Here is a 27,125-nt window from a genome sequence, read left to right as displayed (position 1 = left end):
ACCGGCACAATACAAAGTTCGAAACCGGAACAAAGTTAAGTATGCCAACAGCTTATAGTCCCGACATACTAAGAGTATTTATAGCGTCTCAAGATGATCAAGGGGAGAAAAATTATTGTGTGGCTAAAAGTTCTGAATGAGTTAAATGAATAAGATACAGAATGAATTAGGGGCACATGAACTTCCACGGTCAGCTCGATGGATTTAAATAAGCATAGAAAAATTTCCAGTGGATGACACAAATCAGTTTATTTATTATAAACTGAATTGTCGATAGGAAATATACTAATACTACCATAAGTTGTTTTACTAGTACATTCAGACGACTGTGTTTTTGACAACAGACTTAGGTCCTTGACAGCAGAGTTTCCTCTCTATATACTCTATGGTTTGATCAACATTAAATTTAATAGAAAGTTTAGTCAATTTCTGACATCTGAAAAAATAAATGTATCCTTGTGAAAAAGATAATTTTTATAATCACTATAGTTTTCATTTTATTCAGTTTTGTATCTCTATAATAAAATTTTGAAAAGTGTTGTTAAGCCCTTTTGCATTTCAGGTGTCTACATAAACCATTGAAACTGTATAAAAGACTTAATTATTGAAAAACATTAATACCATTTCATCTAAATCATTACATTTAAGAGATTTTCGGGAGGGGACCTTGTACGGGAGCTATGACCAAATATGGACCGATCCAAAGAAACTTCCATTGTTATATTTCAGTATATAAAAGCAATACTTGTACCAAATTTTATATCGATATCTTAATTTAATAATGAGTTATGTGAGTTTACGTGATTTCGGGAGGGGACCTTGTATGGGAGCTATGACCAATTATGGACCGATCCAAAAAAGCTTTCATTGTAATATTTCTGTATATAAGAGCAATACATGTACCAAATTTTATATCAATATATTGATTTAGTAATGAGTTATGCGCGTTTAAGTGATTTTCGGGAGGGGACCTTGTATGGGAGCTATGGCCAATTATGGACCCATCCAAAAAAATTTTCCTCTGAATAAATTCTATTATCATAGAATTTTAATTTCTAAAATTTTGTGAAGATATCGACATAACGACGGAAGTTATTAACAAAAAACCAAATTTCCGGGAATATGTACTTTTGTATGGGAGGTATATGAAATTGTGCACCGATTCTGTCGATTTTCCACAGATATTAAGCTTTTGTGCGGAAACGAATGCGCGCTGATTTTTATGGAATTATCTTGCATAGTTTTCGAGAAAATTACATCAGAATGTGTAAAAATGTTTATTTTTTTTGAGGTTGTTTCAAATTTTGATTCATAACTTTTCCCGATGTGAACCGATTTTGCCCATTTTCAATACCAAACTGCTTAGGATAACAACAAATATTTTCGATGAATTTGGTTGATGTCCTTGTCTAAGTTTTAACGTGAGCGTGTTTTAGGCAGACAGACGGACAGACGGACAGACAGACAGACATAGCTAAATCGACTTTGTTGGGTCTCAGATGAATATTTCTTGGTGTTACACACGGAATGACAAAGTTATATATACCCTCTATCACCACTGATGGTGGTGGAGGGTATAAAAAACGATTAAGATTGTCGTCTTCTCTTTAGGTATATTTCTAACAAGAAAGAGAGAGAAAGAGGGTGAGTTTTCCTAATAATTTGCTTATTTATAACAAAAAGCTTTTAATTCCTTAAGTGTCGAAGATGAAAATCACTTCTTATCAAAATTAATTAATGGTGATCTGATATTTAAACTTTCATTAATTAATCTGTAATAATAACAACCCACACACACACACACGAAAGCAAAAACAAAATGTGACTAAATATTTTAGCGTTTAGGGCAGCACGGAAACTAAATCATTAATTATTACATTTTAGTAAATTTATAGAATTATTTATTTAGTTTAGTAAATATTTTAGTCTCAATTTATAACACACACACACCAACTAAAAACTATAAATTAATATTCATTTACAATTAAGCTACATATATAATTAAGAAATTTGATTTTTGTTGTTGCCATATATAATTACAATTTAGTTTATGGCTTAAACGCACACTAATGTTAACATTTAACCAGAAACATTTGTAAGGGTGTGTTAGTTTTCATTTATATATGTATGTATATGTAAGTTTATGTTTTTGTAATTCCTGTTTTACGCCAAAGAAATTTGTTACTAATTATATAAGTTTTTTTTTGTTCGTTGTTGTTGCTTTATTTAGCGGAAACTTTTTCATTTAGTAACCGATACTTAATGTGGCTTATTAATGCTTTAGTTTATGTTTACCTTGACTTGTACGACACAAAGATTTGCACACAAACAAACACTCCTCCTGTACAACATACAAATACACACCTAATGAAATAATAAATATGATTTCCTGTTCCTGTTTTAGTTTCATTTACTATTATGTTCTCACAGTGTTGTCTTTGTCGTTTTTGTTGTTATTTTTGTTTTATTTGATTTTATTCTACTGTTAGTTGTTGTTGCGTTGACTGTTTTACTACACGCAACCAAGTTGGTTGCCAAATTTACCAGAAGACGACAAAACTTTTAATTAGTTGGAAAATTTATTATATATTTTTGAGCCTTAAATATGGTTGATTTAAAATATGGAATTTTTTCGTAGACTTTGACTTTAAAGAGTTTATGGTTGGAATTCTTGTTAACTTTTTAATTTATTTTAGTGTGTTAAAGAAAAGTAAGTATGTTTTATTACCAGAATAAAAAAATACCAATTATAAAACGAAAAAGTACCAGAAAGTCCCTTTTATATGTTCACAGTTATTCCCGGCTCTTCATGCAAAATTTCCTACTTCTAGGTTCAATATTATAAAAAATTAAAAAAGCACCCATTAATTTTTCGCATACATCGGACTCTAGGTGCAATATTATAGAAAATACAAAAAGAACTCATTAAAAAACGAAAATATATCAAAATTTCCCTTTTATAGGTTCCTACCAAAGTATAACAAGTAGTCCGACTTTTTGACAGGAGTATAGGGTCAAATGGTTCCCGATCATTACAAAAATCGGTAGTGACATTTAAAGTTTAATAAAATTAAGTTTTACCGACTTTTGTTGACAAATTTGAACATTTAACTTAATTATGAGCACAAGGCCCGATTTGGTGAGAGTATGGTTGTATGAGGGTAGACGATATAATGGTCCGATTTTAACCATTTTCAATAGCCAAATTTCATTCAATTATCATGTATGAAACAAAAACGATTCAAACCTTCGTCCGAGAGATAGAAACAAAAAACATCAACAATTTTTTTTAACAAAAGCAATGGAAATTCTTTTTGAAATAAATAAAATAAAGCTACTAAGTTCGTTTTGAAGTGGATTTTCCAAATATAATAAATAATAAATTTGTTTTCCTAATTTTATTACCTTCAGATTATGAGCAGTTGTCTGAATGATTACGACATACCTGAAAAGATAAAAAATATTAAAGTTAAATCGTTTTATATTTTAGAGAAGTCATAGAATGGTAACATAATGATATTCGTAAGAAATTTTAATAGAATTTTGAGCCTTATCCAGTATATAGACATATTAATGAACCATTTCCATTTATTCGATATTGCCTACTTTTATAACCGTAAAAAAAATCAATATAACCAGATTTTGTCATTCCATTTGTGACATATCGAAATATTGGCCAGTTTATTTACTCTGGGTTCTTATTAAATCCTAGGATAATCTGACATGTCCGTTTTTCTGTCCTTCTATCTCTACATACGGAGGAGCTGATCCACGTTTTAACATTAAATAGCTCTTATGGTAACTTCAATATAAACAAGGATTTTGTACAATGTATACTTCTATTATATCGGAAAGAAAAATTAGAACAAAAAACTAAAAAATATAGTGCTGAACCGATTTTTTTAAAACTTTTTACACTGCCTTTCTGTTTGTCTGGAAGGAAATATAGGCAAGGTTCCATACCCGCATACAAAGTATGTCTATAAAGTTACATTTCTCAGAAAGTGCAACATCTAGTGTCTTCAAATATTGTATGAACAACTTTGACATCCATATAAATACATGAGGATAAAAAGGCAGTCTAGCTACAATGGGCACCTTCCATATAACAACATAAAATAGTATGTCTCCGAAAATATAGCAGCTAGAGTCCTGAAGTATTTTCGAATCCAATTTCGTACCGACATTATTATTTAGGACAAATAAGCACCTGCCTTGACGGCCTTATCTCACGGTAGCCTTTTTCATCCACTGGGTAGACTACAAACGGTCTACCATGCGCCCCTGAATTCCTAAATGAAGAACTCAGGCAGCAATTTTTGTACATGGATGTCCGGTCCATTTACAAGCACTTTGTTGAAATACTCGAGTTATCTAATCTCTTGCCATAGTAGCCCGGTTGCGGAATGACAGGGCGCATAGGATAAAATGCCCAATTCGTACCTCGACAAGGGAAAAACAATGACGAGTCCCAACATCAGGTGAAATCAATCTTCCGACAATGCGAAATTTACCACCCTTATGATGTCATGAAAGAATTGCATTATTCAAAATGCAACCTCCATCATCTAATGACCCATTCCAGAGCATTTCTTAACCTCTTAAAGCCCGCGCAACCACACTATTGAGATGGCTCTGTTGTTTTGGCAACAGCACCTAGAGACATATTTGGTAGTTCGAAATACCCAACAAAATGGATCAGGATCCCTTTTTTAGGAACCGATCAATCTACCAAAGGAAATAGGAATTTCCAAAGTCAATTAATTCCAATAATTGCCCAGACAAATACTCCGGCAACATGTATCAATATATCCTGTTGAGATGGCAACAGCACCGAAGAAATTTCCAGAAGCGTAAAAAGGTATACTAAATCAGTACTAATCTCCAATATATGGAGACTTCCCGATTTTTTACCTCGATCTAGGGAATTACAAGCAACCATTGAATACTGACCTGACAATTCCCAAGCACATGCTGGCGTCCCACTACACGAACGGTAAGAGATACCGATCGGGTTTAGGAATCCAGCATATGCTGCTTTGTACACAGACCTTTTCGAAGAGAGATTTATCAAACCCATTAGGTATTGGATATATCAGTCCTTAAACAAACATTCTCTCCCCGCGATTTTGGGTATTAAACCACAGTTACTACGTGGATCCTGAAGAAACCTCAACCAACTGACCAGGCAGGACTTAGTTCTGCGGGAAACTGCACACCCGTAGTGTCAGATTATATGGTGCTCTGGTTACACCTCATGTCAAATCATTCCGAGGCGAAGCCAAGGATACATTTGACATCACCAGTTTATGGTCTTGGAAACATGCCATGATATTATAAAAGCGTTTGATAGAGTGTGGCATGGTGCACTTGTATCAAAACTAATTGCATTTGGTGTCGGTAATAACTTCTCTCGATTTATTTCTCAGAGATCGCACTATACGAGTTATTATAGATGGGATCTCATCAAACGAGTTCAAGTTTAATTCAGGGGTGCCACAAGTCTCCGTTCTTTCCTCTACACAATTTTTTATCTTTAAAAATGACCTTCTATATAAAACTTCCTATTCTATCTACTCTTTTGCGGATGACAGCAGTATCTGGTATTCTTATTCATTCAATCATAGGTCAAGCCCTCTAAAGATTAGGCCAAAGAGGCGCAATATGAATGAATAGCTTAATCACTTAATCGGCCGGAGCTTCGAAGTCTATTTTGGAGCTATTCGACCGCGTACAGTAGAGGGCGAAAGTACTTATCGGTGAGAGTGGGGTATCCAAATCTTTTCACTGGAGCACCGTCGCAACGTGGGGTGTATTCCACTGTTCTATCGATACTACAATGGAATGTGTTCCTTTGAAATTAGGGAACTTGTTCCCAATACCAGTATATTGTTGCGTAACACACGTCTTTTTTAAGAACAACATCCATTTGTGGTAGATTGGCCAGTGTACTGCACAACACTTTACAGGGAAAATTCATTCTTCAGCCGCACTGTTCGTATGTGGAAAAAAATTCATACAGAGGTATTCGCTGCCACTTTCGACATAAGAAGATTTAAATCAAATGTCCACAAACACTACTCCCTCTATCCTCCTTTCCACAACCTATTTTCCTAGTTCCAACACAATGTTTTGCATAAGTAGGGGTCATCCCCTGAGAGCTGGTCCAATTAAAAAAAAGGTTTTTTAAAAAAAATATTTAAAAGGTTTTCTATAAAACCTTCAGATGTTAGAAATTAATTAAATCTATTTACACAGATATTTAACAAATTTAAATAAGTATGTGCATGTATTTTGGTTGGTGTATGGAATCTATGACACATATTAATATTTTGTTTCTAACACATTTAGCAACAATAAAAATAAAATCTATTTATATAGAAAAACAAGTGGAATTTGTTGCTGTTGTTGATGCTGCTATTATTTTACCAATATATAAATTATGCTCATAAATTCCACAAAAACAACAATAACAACATCAACACAATATACATTCTTGTATACAAAGAGCCACATACACTCTTTTGTCGACAAGTATTAGCAAAAGGAGACAAGAGAGAATTTATTGAAAAGGGTCGTAAGAACTCAAATGAGTTTGTGAACAAAACACATTCTCAACAGCACCCACTTCTATTGTATACATACACACAAACAAACAAACAAACAAACAGACACATAAATATTTGTGTACTTTATAGCCCTTATTTATCAATTTAGAATTAAGGAAAAAAGTCCTTACTTGGCCGTCCTTTTGACCCAAAATAAAAAATAAAACAAAACAAAATATTTATTAGAAAATCCTAACGAAAATGTAGAAATCCAAGGAAATTTACACATTAAAAAGATAACAATTAGTTATTGTGTTGACGCGGTTGGAAAGAGGGTGAAAAATAAAGTTTTACCTTTTTTTCGTTTAAGGTGAGTTAGGGTAATCTGGTGTTCTATTGGGAAAGGTTTCAGTTTATAAGAGGATTTGCGGGAATTACATGAATGTTTGTAAGAATTTGTGTTGGTGTGTTTATGAATTTAGTGTTAAATTCAAAGGAATCATTTCACCTGTTAGAAAAGACAAATTTGTAATTAAGATTTGTACGTGTTCGTATGAAGAAAATGTAAATTAAGATTCATTTAGATTAAAAACTAAAAATTCATTTGAAATGTTTTTAAATTCCTTTAAATCTCTGTTTTCCTCATATGATATAACTGGGCAAAAGTTTACTTAGAAATTTATTTAAGTGAGTTTAAATAAATTTTTCATGTTTTTCGTTTAATCAAAATGACCTTTTCTTATTTAGAATAGTTTAAAAGATTTAATAAGTTTAACTAGTTTCATTTAAGTAATATTCATAAAGACAAATTGCTAAACACATTTAAGATAAACTTTTGTAATGTCATGAATTTTAATTAAGATAAATGTGAAAGAATAGAGGAGATTGTCAAGTAATTAGCAGATCTTTAAGGGGGAGATAAATATCTAAAAAAGGTGGTATGCGTTAATATATGAAAGTATTTAGAATGGATGCAGTAAAATTGAAAATATCATTGCAAGTTTTTCCTAATAACACAGGCCAATACATGGATAACTCTTCAGATGAAAGTTCTAATGCTCTAGTTTCTATTACTCTGCAAATTTTTCAATTTTAAGAAAATCTTCTTGTAATTTATGGACAATAAAAACGGAATTATAAAGTAAAGAAATTTTGTCTATATTACCCACAGATTAGCAATACCTGCGATTTGACTTTAAAGGATTTTGCAGAAAATAATTATTTGTTCATATTTTTGAAAATTAGAAAATTATATATTTTATATAAAATTCCCCATATAAAATTCCAGATAATTGGAAACTTATTTCTGTAGTAAAATCGAATAATATTAACCCATTAAATTGTTTTTGGAACCACATTAAAATATGAACTTGTTTTCTACCGACCTATATAAAACGTAGAAAAACTATATAGTGAATACCAATATTTGAAATAACTTCGTGCGAAGGACTATTTCATGGTGCTTTTTTCAACTGTTGGGTGAGCTTATTTGAAGACTCATCACCACCCCATATCGTGTCTTACATACAGGTGACTGTTTAGGTATGTAGATTCATGTGCACTTTGCATAAGTACTCGAGCTATCTTGCTCTAGTAGCCCCGTTTAGATATGCAGATGTCACGAGTCAATCTGAATCTAACCCCGACAGAACCGATAAAAGAGGCGGATACAACATCTTGCTATGAGGAATGACATGTCCTGACAATCATTATCTCATCATCTAAGGACACACCCCAGTGTATTCTTGGTCCTCTTATAGTAGCACACACTATTGAGACGTCTACTATTGCTTCGGCAACAGCACGTCCCCTAGTTGGTGGTTAGAAAAACACAGATCTTTATATAATTATTATTTCAGTGGCCTCAAGAACTTACTAAGCTAAGTTGAGCATGTTTAGAGTAATCTCCAACACACTCAACCAATTAATTAAACTTAAACCGCGTCTTAACCATCTTCACCAAAACTTCAACCATCACTCCGACATCTTCACAAATACAACTTAGAACCTTCCCTCATACATCAGATACAACTATTCGATGGGACACCTCACTCCAACGCATATCCAATCTTTACATTATCAACTCAATTCCAACATTTTATTAATCCACAGCCTTATTAAGTGTTTTGACAGCTCCTGGAATCAAGGAGCCGTAACAGAAACATATCCTGAACATTTATATTTCACCGTGTATCAATCTTTTATCCAAGCACCACCTTCTCACAAATTTGGTTTTAAACCTTAACCACCCGTAAAAAAAGTTTATGAGGTGCTCTGACTCGACCCCATGTCAAATTATTCCAAGGAAATATCGAGAATACATTTGACATCACAAGTTTATAGTCCCTTTATACTATTAGAACCAGAAAACATGCCCGGGCGAGGGGATGAGAAGGGTATGTACATATGAAGTTTATCATTCCCTTTGTAGTTTTTATAATATAACTTTTCGATCCTATGAAGTTTATATATTCTGGATCCTTATAGATTGCGGAGTCGTTTTATCCACGCCTATCTGTCTGTGTGTATGATTAAATAAGTTATCAGAAGATCTCAGATATCTGCGAAAATTTGGGAAAAGGGATATATTTTTAAATAATAGTTAGTTTTGTTGAGTTTCATTGCGATACAAATGGTTACAAGTCAATTTTAGACGTTTAAGTCATTTTTTGAAGGGGGGTTTGTATGGGGGCTAGGGTCAAATATAGGCCGATCCTTACGAAAATCTGCAGTGTCATTTATACTTATATAAAACTTATTTGTGCCAATTTTTAAAGAGATAGCAGAATATTTGACTTAATTATAGCATAAAAAGTTCAAATCGGGAGGTACGGTTGTATGGGGGCTAGGTGAAATAATGGACCGATTTCAACCATTTTCAATAGGCTTCGTCCTTGTGCCAAAAAACATGCTTGGTCCAAATTTCGTCAAATTATCTTGAAAATTGCGGCCTGTACCTTGCGCACAAGGTTTACATAGACAGCCAGCCAGCCGGACAGACGGACGGACGGACATGTCTTAATCCACTCAAAAAATGATTCTGAATCGATCGGTATACTTTAAGGTGGGTATTGGACCAATATTTTTGTATGTTACAAACATCAGCACAAACGTATAATACCCTCCCCACTATAGTGGTGTAGGGTATAACAACTCTTCATAAAAGTCAATGGCGGTTTGATTGTGTGAATATAATGGTGCTGAAATAAATGATGATGATGGGTTGCACGAGGGTTTTACATAAAATTTTGTTATATAAGTGGTATTGAAAGAACTGTTAGAAACAAACAACCTAACTAACTAACTAACTAACTAACTAACTAACTATATGTATTATATACATACGGATATTTTTCAGTACTTTCTTATATAAAATTCAGCTTCTTTTCCTCTTTTTTTGGAAGTTCTTTTCAAATGTATATTTTGACAGTTTGATTGCTATTTGTGAGTATAGTATGAAAATGAGTTTGAAAGTATGTTTTATTCGACGTTAGAAAACACTTTAAAAAAGCTCATGGTTCCCTTTAAAATGTTGAAATTGAGGGTAAAATCGAAGTCCCTCTGCCATATTAGAACTTAGTTTAAAACTAAGTTAACTTACACAGATCTTTAACTTTCTTGATTGTACATGTTATGTATGTTCTCCAAAAGTCAAAGCTTAAATTAAAAATCCACAAATTACGATTGACTAAAAATCTACGGCATATCGTTTAAAGACCAATGATTGCACTAAAAGTATAACAGACTAGTAGATTTTAATTTTTGGGTACCAATTGGTACGTCATAGTTCAAGATTTAATTTAAAATATAATTATTAATTAATAATTCTAGCATTTAATCTACCCTCGCATATTACTAAACAATGTTTTCAATACATATTCAGTATTTTGGTATTTTGTTTTCTCTATTACACTTTCAGCCTTGGATTATTTACTTACTTATGTATGTATGCATATATGTATAATGTAAAACTCAATTCATTCACTTATGACCTGCCATCATCGATTTGCCATTAAAATCATTTCTATTCAATTCACTCATTCATCCATTCCTTCATTTATTCATCATTTCATCATACTACTTCAAAAAAACAAAAAAAAAACTACACAAACTCACACGAATACGAATTTTCCATTTCATTTTAGGAATCAAAATCTTAACACACGTATATTTAAAATTGCGGAAAAAAAAGAATCGACTTATTCACCCTCAAGTACGTGTTAGTATGTAGAAATTCTGCTACGATTACATGAACTGTATTCTTCAAGTGTTTGAATTCAAAAAGTAGAAAAAAATATATATTGAAAGATTTTTGCTTTAGTTGTGGTGCCTTTTTTAAATATCAAGTGATACCAAAACCAGTAGCTCTTAGTATAAAATACGTATGTATATATGAATAAAGTTTAAGCGGAGATAAAAATGTTGTTTCAACTTGGCTAACATATAAACGCTACATAATTAAAAACTTTTCGATTTTTATTTAAAAATTAAAATTTCTAAATTAAATTAAAAAAAAACTAGTATTACCTGCCGTAATAAGTTAGTATTATATGTCGTAATAAGTTTAAATTATTCTTAATGTGTACATTTTATATATGTTTAGCATGAGTATGAGTAATAATTAATTAAAAAACAATTATACGCCACAATAAACTCGTAAAATTAATCATAATAAAATCAAAATAAAACACTTAATGCTGACTTTTTAGATATAGACAGATACATACACATACATTTTCATAAGCCTTTACAAGTGACTGCTTCTTTTCTCATGTTTGTCAACAATTATCTCACTCTCTCACTCTGTCTTTCTTTTTGTGACCTAAAACACATTGAAGAAAACCACTTTATGTAAGAGAACAAAAAGGGTCATTGATAAATGACATTCTTTTAATCCCTGCCAACAATTTCTATCCAAATTGTAACCATAACGTTACAGCTAAATGTTTAAAACAATCTAATTTGATATAATCTGAGTGAATAAAAAGTGACCCGTTCGGAAGAAACTGTTCCGCCTGTTTAATACTTACTTGATGTGCCCATTTTGTTTCAGTTTCAAGTAACTTTTTTATAACATAAAATTTCGTAAATGTAGTAATTTCAAGCTTTGCCATAACAATAGAGAAGCTGGAAAGTGTAATGATTTTATACTCTTTTATGTAATAAACGCGACTTTATAATTTTTTTTATTTCTCCTTTATTATACTGTTTTGCACTCACTAATCTCTCACTGATGCTTATTTTATATTAAACTATGTTTTAGATATATTGAATTTTATATTAACACAATTTATTACAAAATTTAAATTTCACAATATATCACACAACTGCACAGAGAAAACAGATTCGTTGTGATAGCCGAATTTGTTTCCAATCGAATTCAGTCGGTTCTAACAACTATCCCAAAATTCGATTGTAATTATTGTATAATTCGGTTAGTATTACTGAATATATGGTGTACACAAAAATTTTTAATTATTATTTGGTAATCTGGATTGAAATTATTGGTATTAGCAACTGAAATATTATTTATAGAAAAACAATTTGTGGATTATGTGTATTTGAAAATATATTTATTTTGTGTAAAGTATTTACAATAAAATATAAATATGTATAAACTTACAAAACGTATAAATATAAAATAACTTCTCCCCTTTTGCTTTGAGATTTTCATGGTAATAAATAGGGATTTTGCTCTTGATTCTGCTCAACATTTTCAAAGGAACACTATCTTTCCACGCCTTTCCGCTGCTGTAAAATTATTAAAAATTATAGAAAAATAACACAAAATAGATTATAAGATATAAAATACACCAAACATTACCTTTTTTTATCCAAATTTCTGCATTAATTTATCCTCAAATGTACACAGAAAAAACTGAAAATGAGTTTTAATTATCAAAATAATTGTATCAAGCAAGTTTTGCACCTATAACCAAAATGATGATATCAATTACCAAATTTGTAAAAAAATAAAAATATATATATTTTTTCCAAATAACGAATTAATCAAAACAATCAATGTCAATAATTGAGACAAGATTTAACATTGATTAATTCATTAATTGTATAAATTAAATATTTAATAAATAAAAAATTGATTTTTATTAATTTATTATTCAAATAAATTAAACTGTTTGATAGAGAAAATTTTAAAAATCAATTAAGAAGGTGATTAAAACAATCAAATTATTAATCGATTACACACAACGTTAAAGGAATACTAGACCTTTAACAATGCGTTCAGCATTTACAAAAATTATCACTTTATTGACACAATTTAACATATAAAGTGTTTCACAAATTGTCAAGAAACTTAAATATTATATGCCTAACATTTTATTAACTATTTAGGAATTATAAGTATTCCTCGCAAAAAAATTAAATAAAATATTAAAAAAATAAAACTAAAATAGAAAAGTAGGCCAGAAACATTTTTTCAATCAATTAAAAAATTAATTGAATTAATTAAAAATTTAATCAAAATTGTATACTTATGTTTCAAACAGTTTCAAAAAATGAGATAATTAAGACAAATAAAAATGTGTTTAAATAAAAAGTAAAGAAAATTAAAACATGTTAATTGAAAATAAACTACCGATAATTTTTTCTGTGTAATTAGGTTTTTTTATATTATAAATTCGTTTTATTTTATTTATTTTTGTATACGTCAACTATAATTACCAATTAATCGGTTCTGAACATCGAATTTGGTTCCTTTAACCGTAATTAAATTTTAAATAATTACTTCAATTGATAATTGGTTGCAGTGCTCAATATTTTTTACTTTCTGCTGTTTTTCGGTTGTAGCGACTAATATTTGATGTTCTTACGTTTTAATCCTAAATAAAAGTCGGCTGCATTTACTGAATTGCCAAATGAATTTAATAACCGATACAATTCAGTTCAAATTATTGATTTAGAAATAGTTAAAACCACAATTCGATTAGTATTATTGTTTTTGAATACTGAATATAGAAAATCAGTTAAGTATAAAGTTTTTCAATAACAGCGATACAATTTTAATTAGTTTAACTAAATATTTATCATGGTAACCGATTTCCCATCGATCTGTTTTCTGTGTGTGATCACAATGAAATAAATATATTTACTGAAATGTGCAAATACTTTTCCTTCTGAATTTTGAGAGCAAGAATGATTCTGCATTAAACTATCTTCTTAGTGTATTAAAAAGTGTTAGTTTTTGAAATTTTTATTCTATCTACTTATTATCATTTAATTTTCCTTTTGGTTTATTAAAACGCACTAAAATTTAACAAAATTATGATCAAAATTAGAAAGTAATGTACTTTGTTTTTGTAAATTTTTTAACTTAGCACTGAGAAACATAAAATTGAGCCTTTGTAGTGACTATTCAGTTCATGTATCCAATATTAAACTCAAATTTGCTGGCAGAGATAATATATGTATGTCTAGAGATAACAATAATATTTGTGTATGCGTGTGAAACACACAGGCAAGGTATTAGTATGTAATACATTTTACAACAATTTGTCTAAGAATAACTTCTTAAAAATCAAATAAACTTATAGTTAATCAGACTATGCAGTTAAAAACCCTACTGAAAATTAACCGAACTATAAATAACCTATAACTAGAACTGAACTAGAACTGAACTAGAACTGGACTAGAACTAAACTAGAACTGAACTAGAACTGAACTAGAACTGAACAAGAACTGAACTAGAACTGAACTAGAACTGAACTAGAACTGAACTAGAACTGAACTAGAACTGAACTAGAACTGAACTAGAACTGAACTAGAACTGAACTAGAACTGAACTAGAACTGAACTAGAACTGAACTAGAACTGAACTAGAACTGAACTAGAACTGAACTAGAACTGAACTAGAATTGAACTAGAACTGAACTAGATTTGAACTAGAACTGAACTTGAAATAAATTAAACCTGAGCTAGAACTCTCTCATCTTAAAACCCGCATTTTCTTTTCGACATCATGACAATCATTACATTGTTGTATTTTTGCTATTTTTATGACATTTCAGTTTTCTGTCAGCGTTTTTACAATGACTTGTCGACAGACATCTTTTTTGTGATATTTCCTCTGTGCTTTAGTCTTTATCCGACTGGTATGTTCGGGGAGAGCAACATATATACAAACATATACATGCAAATTAAATTTTTTTAGTGACTCTTTTGTATGTTTTTTTCTTGATTAAAGGATGTTTTAAATATATATTGTTAACAAAAATCTACTGGTTATTATTTGGTCAATCATGTTAATCACTCATGTAAAATGTGGTAAATTTTTGTAATTTGATTTTAGTTTCAATTTCTAGTTTTAATTTTCTGTAGTTTAGCGAACACAATTTTTCTGATGGCAAAAAGGAAATCAGAGAACATTTATTTTAATATATTTGCATAGGACTTTATTAGATGCTTACAAATAAAAAAAAATATTAAATGATAAATTTCAATTCAAATGGATTTCTTTATATATTCTGCTTTATGTACACTCCTAAGAAACTTTTTCATAGAGAAGATTCCTCAGAGTGTACACGGTGTGATCATGTTTTCTATAGGAAAGTAGAATAACTTTCACAGTTGAAGACTGTGTACAATTTTCTGTAAAAATAATCTACATTGTGTGCAACTTTTTTATAGAAAATTGCCAATACTAATTTGCCTGAAATCCGTTTAACTTTTTTTATAATCTTAAAAAAAATGTTCTATATAAAATTTTTGTTTTTAATCTGTTCAACTCTTGCTATTTCGAAATACTTAAATACATTTCAATTGCATTAAGTTGGTAGGAGCTCCACGACGTATAATAAATATTTAATCGATTCACTTACAATTGAAATACATCATACGACATGTGTTGCCACAGAAAACAATTAAAATTATCAACACATTATCATTTAAATTTGAAATGCTTTAGTTGCCACAATACAGTTTTTATTTTACATTTGAGTTTTTTTTAATAAAAAACAAATACAAAAATGAGAAACATATTGATAAATTTCAATTGTATTATAACCATTTCATTAAAGTAAATAAACAATAATATTTATATGTACATATGTGTTTGTAATTGTATTTATGAATTCATTTATAAATAAATACCCAGTAGTTTTATGAAGAGCAAAATTATCTCTTTACTTTAGTATTTTCAGGAAATGATAAAATTGACTAAATAACTTAAATAACTTAAATATACACAGTTTAAAGTATCTTTAGAGTATTTAAGGAGATTCTGTGTTGTAATTTAGAAAGTAGTTATTTAATTTACCTGAAGTAAATAGTTAGCGTCTAATGCTTTTTTGTTTTCTATTTGAAAGCTAATTGACTTCAAGAAAGGGATCACGTTAAGTAATTAAGGGGTTATCCCAAACAGAACATGCGGGGTATATATAGATATATATATGTGTAATTGTATTTATGAAAATATATAATGAACACAATATTATGTGATGTGTTGATCATGCATCATTGAAATTCCATTAATTGTTCTTGTTCAATTGTATTGTTGATTTTTTGTATTTAAATATAAGTATGTTTATTAAAGAATAAATGATTGAGAAGAATATTGTACATAAATATATTGTTTTCTGTTTTTATTTTATTAACTATAAAATCAACATCAAAACTGTGCCAAAAAAAAAAACCAAAAAAGACAGACATTATAGTAAATATTTATTTTTATTTATTTATTTATTTAAAAAATTTTAATTACAATTGAAAATTATAATTAAAATAAAGTATAAAGCACTAGCTGCTTTGGCTTTCGGCTTTTATAGTAAATATAAACTGTAGTCAGCTTTAGTTTTTTTCTGTGAGCCAATAAAAAAAGTAAAATGAAATTCAGTAGTTCATATTCAAATTTATTAAATTAAAAAAAAAAAATAATATTACAAAAGATTTTGTTAAAAAGGCCCTTATTAAGTCTTTACTACTTAAGGCTAAAAAGATATAAAAAAAATTAAAAAATGTTTAATAAATTTTATTTTGTAAACATTTTTAGACAACAACTCAAGAAAATGATTTTTAATCATTTTAACTAAAATAGCTTCAAGTCAAAATCATTTAAGATAAAACATTTTTCTACTTAGTTATTTATAATCAGTTACTTTAACTGATTTGCAACAGTAAATTAGTCTTAAACTTTATTTAATCATTTTCTTTTAAACATTAATTTAAACATTTAATATTACCCCTACCAAAGTAATTTAATTATTTTTCACTTTACTCAAACAATCATCTTATTTACTATTTTAACACTTTTTCTACTAAACCAACCCAACTTTACCCAGTCAGCCTCGTTCTACTTTTGCACCACTTGAATATTTTGAAAACTTACGAATACAAAAATACTATGAGCTGAGATATTTAGACTTTGTTTTTGTCCTTCAACTCAACAGCAATAACAATACACACTCACTCACTCTCACACAAATATCTATTTCAAAACAATTTTAATTTAATTTCATCTAACTCTTTTTAAACTAATTATGTTTATAAAGTCATTCATTCATTACTTTTCCAAAAATATGCAATACTTTTGCTTTCGTTAGTTACACTTTTCAAAAACTATAATAAAAGGTAAAAATCTTCAAAGGTGTTTCTCCCCTTCGTTATTGTCTGTATTCGTATATGTATGTAGCTGTTGTTCTTCTATATTTGGTTTAGGAATTGAAATTTCCATATTTAAATCAGACAGGTGACATGAAATTAAGTTTGTATTGCTATAACAGGCGTGAGATTAAACAAATCTTTGCGTAAGGGACGTTAATCCCTAGAGTTAGAGCACAAATTTACTGTATTTTTTAAGTTTTTATACCCTACACCACTTTAGTGGGGAGGGTATATTGGGTTTGTGCTGATGTTTGTAACGTACAATATTATACCGATCTTAAAGTATACCAATGGGCTCAGAATCATGAGTCGATTTAGCTATGTCCGTCCATCCATGTAAACCTTGAAATCAAACTACAGGTCGCAATTTTGAAGACAGTTTAACAAAATTTGGTACATGATCTTCTATTGTCCCCGGGACGAAGCCTATTGAAAATGGTTAAGATTGGCCCATTATTTCCCTTAGCCCCCATACAACTGAACACCCGGTCGCAATTTTGGAGATAATAGGCCTTGTAAGCCTTGTAATAAAACTACAGGTCACAATTTTGGATATAATTAAATGAAATTTGGTACATATGATATCGTAGACGAAGCCTGTTGAAAATGGTTTATATCGATCCATTATTTCACCTAGCCCCCATACAACTGAACCCGTCGAATAGGACTTTCAAGTTCATTATTATGTTTAATATACTCATATCTCGATAAAAAGCTGCAAAACCAAGTTCTATACTAGACTTTATGACCCTCACGAATTCTATTATAATAGGTCCTCATATGGTCGTAGCCCTTATGAAAAGCACCCGTCAAAGTTTGACTTAAATGTCCACAATTTTCTTCAACAATAAACGGCTTAAGTATGTGCATCTGAGGGAAGGTACAATTCTATTTAAATTATTCCCGAGTACCCATATGGTGTAGAGCTAATTACTGGAATCTATCTTGTTAGAGCTCTTTTCCATTATCTGTCTCAGAGATGCGTCACTAGTTAACGTGATCGGTTTTATTTTAAACACCGTTTGGTTTCAAGGAGACTATTCTATTAACATTAGGGAATGGCACTTTTAAGTGTATCACAATGGGCCACAAGGTAACCGAATGAACTCGCTTATTGGCGTTCAACCCACGTAATCTAACCATCACCGTAATATTATTCGGTTACAAGATGTCGAAAGATAAATATGATCGAGTACTTCCTATTTACCTCTGCCTTGTTGCGTAACTTCCGAGATATCTAAACCTCAGTTTCGTTTTCAACCACGATTCCATTAATTAAAACTAAGATAGGTTTTTACTCACAGAGAACACTCTGTCGTAAATCACTTATGAACAGAGAATATCTTGAATATACTAAAGAACTAAAATTTAATGGTGTCACCAAAAAAAAGACAATCACAGTTTCTTATTCACAGAGAACACTCTACGTAAGTCTCTTAAAAACAGAGTAAACCCAGAATATACTCTGAAAAATAAGAGAAAGAACAATGATGTCAACTTAAATAAGTTACCATACATCCATCTCCCCACGTATGCACACAAAAAACATCCGATACATCTTTTTAAGGTATAGGGGTGGACGAGGCCTGTATTCCTCTTTATTAATACAGTATCTTATTCATTTAACATCAACTTATTCCCAACACTTAGGCCCACAGTCACTCCTCTAACAAAACCAAATTTATCCTAAAATATAGATTTCACTGTACATTTGAATATAAATCAACATTCTCTTAACGCGTTTTATGGTCCAAGCACAGCCATCGTGTGCACCGCAATGGGTCCTAACTGGCACAAGACAAAATCGAAAACTCTGCTTTATGGATCACTGTCTTCTGTGGTATTAGATATTCTCTGGTTAGAGCACCTATTGCAATCCGAAAGTCAAAGTCTTATAAAGATGTCAATGATTCAAAGTACAACAATTTCTGTTCGTGAACGATTGGACACATCCTACAACTGTCTGGATGTATTATCTAGCACAAAGTCTTATAAAGATGCCAATGATTTTAAGTACAACAATTTCTGTTCGTGAACGATTGGACAAATTGGATAAAAGCTGTACAGCAGTGAGTGCAGACTTATATCCTATATACATATGACTCGATTGGAAGGACATCTAATTTAACATGTATATTACACATTTTTATATACCCTCTATGACCTCCCCCCGGGGCATGTTTCCATGATAAGTGTCAGAACATGGTGTATTGCAATCCCGATGTAAAGAGGATGAGTATTTCTAGTCTACCGGGACTATTAGATGGTTTTTAAAATTCAATCTTTGGCTTGACCTTGTATGAATTGAAAAGAGGTCTAACCAGAGCACCACATAATCTGGCACTTCGAGTGGCCAGTTGCTCACAGGACTTTGTCTTGGCTGGTCAGTTGGTTAAGGTTCCTTCGGCATCCATGTAGTGGCTGTGGTTTAAACTCAAATCGCGGAAAGAGGGTGGTTGTTAAAAAACTGATACACGGTGAAATATAATTTTCCAGATACATTTCTGTTATCGTTCCCTGATACCACAAGCGGTAAAAATTAGATAGTATGACTGTAGATTTATAAAATATTGAATTTAAGCTGATAATGCAAAGATTCTAGAGAGAATCGTTTTGACAGATAAAGTGAAGATGTAACGATGTGTTAAACTATGGTCTGCAAGAAAGAACGGATGGACGTGAGGTAGGGTCGTCACTGCCCTCTCTTTAATTTATTAGCGATTTTCTCATATGGTTGAGTGCGTTGGAACTCACTTTAGGGTTACGCGCTAGGTACTCACGTTAAGCACTTCGACCCTTTACGACCACTGATTATAGAAGAGCAACATCAACAAATTTTTATTTTTTTTGTTTTATCCAAACTTTTATTTTATTAATGGTTTATGAAATAGATTTTATATAGAAATTTTGTTTTATAAACCTTTTATAAAATAAGATCATAAATGAAATAGAACATTGTGTGATTTCGTAAATATTACAATTTTTTATAATTAACATTTCACAAAAATTATACTTACATTCTAATTCTGAAACCATATATGCTCATATACACACAAATATATACATATTCATGCAAAATTGTTTTAGGTGTTTAAACAGACAGTTGCAAATAAAATCTGGTTGTAAAAGAAACAACTACAACATCACACAAAAAGTAGGCCATTTTAATGGTAATCATACTTAAGCAAAATACAATGCGGACTTATTTATGATAATTATACAAATTATACATACAAATGTATAAATATATAAAGAAATATCCCCTAAATACACAAGTCATAAAAATGAAAATAATATTTCAACTATAAGCATAATTTAGTTATGAACCAAAATAAAAAAAAAATTTTAATTGCATTTAATTGTGTTGGACTTTTGGGACCGGTAGCAGACGACAAAAAGGATTTCGGAGAGAATGAAAATATTATTACGTCTTTATGAGTGTGACAAAGAAAGATGTTAAGAAATAATTTATAAATTAGAACAAATAAGGAATTATTGTTGGACATAAATGAACAAATAATACCACATATCGGTGAGTTTATAAGACTAGAAAGGTAATAGGTTCAAAAATAAGTAAATCCTCGCTTCCTCACATTTGTTAATATTTAGACAAGAAATATGTAAAACATTTAAATAACACCTAGTTATTATTTTGACAACCATTGTTAAAATTTGGACAACGCATCGTTGCCATTCTTGTTGTTATTTCGATTAAACTTTGGATCTTTTCGCTATTTCAATAACAAATCGTTTTCATTTCGAGAACGGATTTGATAACTTTGCGTACGTACATACTTTGACAACGAATGTTATTGAAAAAGTATAAACAGTTTGGTGTCAATTTGGTACCAGGTATGTATAACTTGAAAACGTTTTTTTTCCCCTATGATTGTTAGCAGAGGCATGGTAATAATCTAGTCGGCTTTTTAGTGGGGAGGGTATATTGGGTTTTTTGCTGATGTTTGCAACATACATGTATATATAGGCTTAGAATCGTTTTCTGAGTCAATTAAGCTATGTCCGTCCGTCTGGCTGGCTGTCCATGTAAACCTTGTGCGCAAGATACAGGTCGCAATTTTCAAGATAATTGATTGAAATTTGGCACACACTCTTTTTTTTCGATGAAGTCTATTCAAAATGGATAAAATGCGTTAATGTCCATTATTTCGCCTAACAAACATACAACCGTACCCCCTGAATAGGGACTTTGGGCTCAAAATTAAGTTAAATGTTCTATTATGGAAACAAAATACGGCAAAACTTAGTTTTATAGAACTTTAAATAACACTACCGACTTGTGTAATGATCGGGCTTCATTTGACCCTAGCCCCCATACAAACTCCCCTTCAGAAAATGACTTAAAGGTCAAAATTCACTTACAAACACTAATAACACTTTTAAATTCTACATAAATAACTTTGAAGTAGACTTAACTTCCCCTATCAACATTTATAAGGATAGGGCCTTATTTTCCCCTAATCCTCTTTGAGATCTCTTGTAAAAAATCTCTTTTTTATGCCAAAAATAAGTTAAAATGTTCCGAAATAAAGTTTAAAATCAAATGCTTTACTTTTTAAATAATCCTCATTAATAGCATACTGACTTGTATAGGGCATCATATAGTCGGCTATGACCGACTATACATTCATACTTGTTTATTTTAGTTGCTTATTTGACAACTGCATGTACATACTTTGAAAATGGATGTTATTGAAAAAGTATATAAAAAAGTATATAAAGTAAAGTTTGGTGTTAATTTTGTACCAGGTATGTATAACTTGAAAACTTCTTTTCCTCCTAATATAAGCAGACGCAATTTCTAACAAAACTACTTACTTAACCCATTGTTGTTAAACGATCATACACATAGATGATCATGATCAAGTGAAATCAGTTCTTACATGGATAGCTTGGATGTTTACATATGATTAAACATTCCCCACGTGAATCCGGGCCTGATTCAAAACTACCCAGCAAAATCATGTTAAAGACTTGTACTTAGAATGAATCTAGCAATGACATACAAATAACTTTAGAAGTAAGTGATTACTTTTTAGACATGAATTTTTTTAGAATTTTAATTTTTACACAAGTATAGCAAGAGATCAGGGTAAGTACTTATTCATCTCCTTATTTATAAGCAAAAGTGATAAGTGCTTGCTTCCAATGTCAGCGCTTTGCTATAATAATAACTTAAAATTCTATTATGCAAGTAAATTTTTGCATTTAAATGCCTTACTTGGTAATGTAAGTTTTAGCTGAGTAGTTTTAATACATTTGGTTCTAGAACAAGTTTCGATAAAACATGCGTAACTGTTGCGTAACAAACATTAGTATATTTACATAATAATCTCCTCTAAGTAGTAGCATACGGTGTAATTATATATTTAGTACTAAGAGCGTGTTGTTTAAAGGACGCCATAGATTTATAGATAAAACTAAATTCTATTTGAGTTAAACGAAAGTGGTGAAATTTTACAAAAGGACAATTACCAGATGTAAATAAATTATATAAAAGAAAGCCATTTACTTCAAAAGTTGAAGATAAAAACTTTTTAATGGATATTGTGCAAACTTAGTTCTAATATATTTAGAAAATTAATAAAGTCATTAATAAGAAAAGGCATTTTACCGATTTCCTGGTATTTTCAAAATGTTCTCTTAATATTTATTCTCATAAAAACTTCTTGAGCTGTTGTAAAACTTTTAATACCACCCTTCGAAACCACATAATTTTAACGAAAATCATATAAAATCTAACTTTTTGTTTCACACAATTTCATGCCATACAAAATGGCGTACATTGAAGTGTGAAATTAACTTTCCGCGGGCGTTACTTAACACAAACCACAAATGAAAATTGACACAAATATCATCTTATGTATTTTTTTGCAACAATAAAACATACAACTATGTACAACAATAAATTTTGTAAAATTAAATTTCTTAAGACAATATCCGTTTTCAGTTTACTTTGTCATCGTTTTATTTTCTTATACAGACAATATCTTTAACGATTTTTCTATCTTCTGTTTCTTAATATAATTCGTTATTTGAACATATTTAGGTTTGCTACGTATGTATTTATGTGTGCATGTATATCCTCAATATGTGAATGACAATTTCCGCAAGAAAATACGCAAAGAAAATGGGCGAAATAAAAGTTTTTACAAACAAATTTGTGCTAAATTGTAAAAGTTTTTTTTAATGAAAGCGAAAATAAATAGCTTTAGATGTTGTAGCAGTTGTGATACATATATATGTATATACCCAGCAAAAACTTGTTAATGACTTGAAAATTTTAACCGCTTACCTATTAATACCTATGATTACATAGAAGTACTTTAATAACGTCTTATTAATAATGTATTATATTAATAGTTTCTAATTCATAAGCTAGAATCTGTTCCCCCCGGTGGCATATTACCTTGGCGAGTCCTCCGCTTTGTTGTTCTGCAATCCCGGGGTATAAAAAGGTGGCCAATACCTCCAGTCTGGCCGGGACTGAAAAATTGCTTGGCTTAGTCCCTGCATAGATTGCCAGAGGTTATACCAGAGCACCGCATAATCTGGTACTACGGGTGGCCAGTTGGCCGCAGGACTATGTCCTGGCTAGTCAGTTGGTTGAGGTTCCACATAGTGGCTGTGATTTATACTCAAATTGACGGGGAGAATAAGTGGCGGTTAAAAGACTAATATTTCGGGATAAGTTCGGTGCTGTTGACGAAAACAATAGATACCCCACAGAGGAGTGGCTGTGGGACTAAGCGTTGGAAATGAGTTGGTATTAATTGTATATGGTACGGGATGAATGTGAGGTTCGGCGAGCCTTACCCCACCCGTCTACCTAATGAATGTGTCGTATGTTTTTCTCTTATGAATGTGTCGTATGAATGAGATGTGTGCTGGGTTGAATTTTCCTTCCTTGTCCAGAGTAACTCTGTTCATATCAGAATTACCACAGTGTGTCCCTGTGAGTAAGAACAATCTCTACGGCTTATTTATGGATCGTACTTCGGTCCACCGGTTACGTCTCTAGGTGCTGTTGCCGAATCAACAAAGACCATCCAATGGTCAGAGATTAGATACCTCGAGTACTTCAGCAAAGTACTTGTGAATGGACGGGTCAAAGGCAATGTACAAAAATTGCCACCTGAGTTCTTCATTAAAGAACAAAGGGGCGATGGAAGACCGTTCTCAAGTCTACGCAGTTGATGAAAAAGACCACCGTGAGATAAAGCCGTCAAGGCAGGTTAAAACTCTCGACAGTCAGTCAGAATCTGTATGAAGATGTTGAAGCACGATTTACATCGAATGATTTTTCTAATAACTTGCAATTCCTACTCAATCACTTTTGTATGTGAAAAAAATAAAGAACTGTGTTTGTCAGAAAAATTCACTCAATGATTGATTATTGATTTGGATAACTTCAAATAAGGTCGTGCATAAATTTATAATCGAAAAGTATACAAGACTAAACATTTTAATATAATTTAGGAATTTTCTTTTAGTATTAAAGTTATAATTTCTTAAAATATTGAATAGATATTTTATTTCAGGAGTTATTTTTGGATATTTGCAAACAACATATTAAATTATTCATACAATATTCTTTTTTTTTCTTAGAACAATAAATGAGTGTGGATTAAATTTCTCAGAATTATTTTCTAATTATAATTGTTGTGATATTTTTTATTGTGGTCTAATACGCAATAAATTAATAATGTATCATTTTATTACGTCCGATGTAGCAGTGGTAGACATAATCAAAAAGTATGATTTTAATAACAAACAAGTAAGAAATTATTGTCCGACGAGTCTTAAAATCTCTATTCGGCGGGTTCAGTTGTATGGGAGCTAGGTGAATAAATTACCTCGTCCCTGGGACATGACTGTCGAGAGTTTTAACGTGAGCACCTGCCTTGACGGTCTTATCTCACGGTGGTCTTTTTCATCCATTAGGTAGACTTGAGAACGGTCTACCCTCGCCCCTTTATTCTTCAATGAAGAACTCAGGTGGCAATTTTTGTACATTGGTTTTGCCCGGTCCATGCACAAGTACTTTGCTGGAGTACTCGAGCTATCTAATCTCTGACCATTGGATGGCCTCAGTTGCTTCGACAACAGCACCTAGAGACGTATCCGGTAGAGCAAAGTACAATCCATCAATAAGCCGAAGACATGTATATCATGTACACCATACCTTTCATCCATCATCATTCAACCCTGCACACATCTCATTCATACGATACATTCATAAGAGAAAAACATACGACGCATTCATTAGGTAGGCGGGTGGGTAAGGCCCGCTGATCCTCACATTCATCCCGTACCATATACAATTAATACCAACTCATTTCCAACGTATAGTCCCACAGTCACTCCTCTGTGGGGTATCTGTTGTTTCCGGCAATAGCACCGAACTTATCCCGATATATTGACTATTATCATGCATCAGTCTTTTAACCGCCACTTACTCTTCTCGCGAATTTGGGTTTAAACCACATCCAATACGTTGATCCCGAAGGAACCTTAACCAAATGACTAGCCAGGACATTGTCCTGCGGGCAACTGGCCACCCGTAGTACAAGATTATGCGGTGCTCTGGTATGACCTCTGGCAATCTATGCAAGGACTAATCCAAGCAGTAGACTGTAACCAATTTTTTAGTCCCGGCCAGACTGGAGGTATTGGCCACCTCTTTATATTCCGGGATTGCAATAACACCAAGGCGGGGGTTTCGTCAAGGTAACATGCCCCCGGGGGGACGCTACTGGGACAATAGAATATTATGAACCAAATTTCATTGAATTATCTTCAAAATTGCAACCTGTTGTTTGATTACAAGGTTTACACGGACAAATAGACAGACAGACAAACAAACAGATGGGCGGACATAGCTAAATCGACTCAGAAAATAATTCTTAGTATGTAATGGATAGCGAGAATACTTTGAATGAGAGCGCATTAATGGTACGGAAATCTTGTTAATGACTATTACTTAGTCAACAACTTGATTATAAATGGCTACTACATAACGTCAGCATTAATTGGAAGGAGTGTATTTATAACTTACAAATAACTATATATGCAAAAAATAATATTTAAATCTTGAAATGTTATTTTATACAGCAATGGAAATTAAGTTAAGTTTTGTGTGAAAACTATTAAACTATTATTTTATTACTTCTGAACAAGAAATTGTGACACTCATATAACATCCGTTCTAATTTTTACATCATTTATCACTGTTCACTGTAAATTTAGAAATTATGCAAGAAGCATGAGTCTTCCTTATAATGACTTCTGTAGAAGCTGACAAAATTAGGAGGAGGAATCAATTATTCACCTTCTGTATAAGTGACCTTTCCTAGAAATGATTCACTATCAAACGTTGAAGTCGTCACACTTCTCTGATCTATCTGTTTTGCAGATGTTTAACTGGAACGAATTCTTTGTCTACTTCTGTCTTATTTTGTATCTTCTCTATAATCCTTTTCATCTACCTTTCATTCTCATTAATCTTCTCTATAGTAATTTTTCTCTTCCTCTCTCTGTCTCTTTAACTTTCATTCATTACAGACAATACAAACTGACACAAGTAGTCTGTGAAACCTAACCTACATACCTTCTACATTACTTCTAAGTAATATTTAAATAACTTACATAAATGCCAATACTACTTCTGTATGGAAACCATTTTTTGATATATGTATGCATGTTCTTATTGCATGTCAATATTTTTAATTGTGTATAAAACTAACAAAAAACTTTTTAAATTGTAATGACTTATTTAGGTACTTATTTGTAAACGAGCGTTATAAGTACATTAAATTATTAACTTTAGTTAAGTATTACCCAGCAAACACTTTTATAATCAAATAATGGGTTAATATGATAAAATTTTAAGACGGTGGTGTCATTGGAAGCACGTACTTCACACTATCGCTAATAAGTAAT

General features: G+C 31.3%; 1 long non-coding RNA gene across 2 annotated transcripts in view; it reads right to left on the bottom strand.

Moving 5' to 3' along the window:
- Nucleotides 1-3,369: 3,369 nt before the first annotated feature.
- Nucleotides 3,370-27,125, bottom strand: part of LOC124418544 — a 42,852-nt gene continuing 19,096 nt past the window's right edge. Inside the window, exon 3 of one of the 2 annotated variants that reach the window (XR_006940063.1) lies at nt 3,370-3,445. This is a non-coding gene — a long non-coding RNA (uncharacterized LOC124418544). Of the gene's footprint in view, nt 3,446-12,420; nt 12,478-27,125 lie in introns of those variants that run through there. The other variant, XR_006940064.1, reaches the window with a different exon arrangement.

The sequence above is a fragment of the Lucilia cuprina genome, chromosome 2, assembly GCF_022045245.1.
Source record: "Lucilia cuprina isolate Lc7/37 chromosome 2, ASM2204524v1, whole genome shotgun sequence".
NCBI lineage: Eukaryota > Metazoa > Arthropoda > Insecta > Diptera > Calliphoridae > Lucilia > Lucilia cuprina.
Note: the sequence above shows the minus strand (reverse complement) of the source record. Positions and strands in the feature narration are given on the sequence as shown.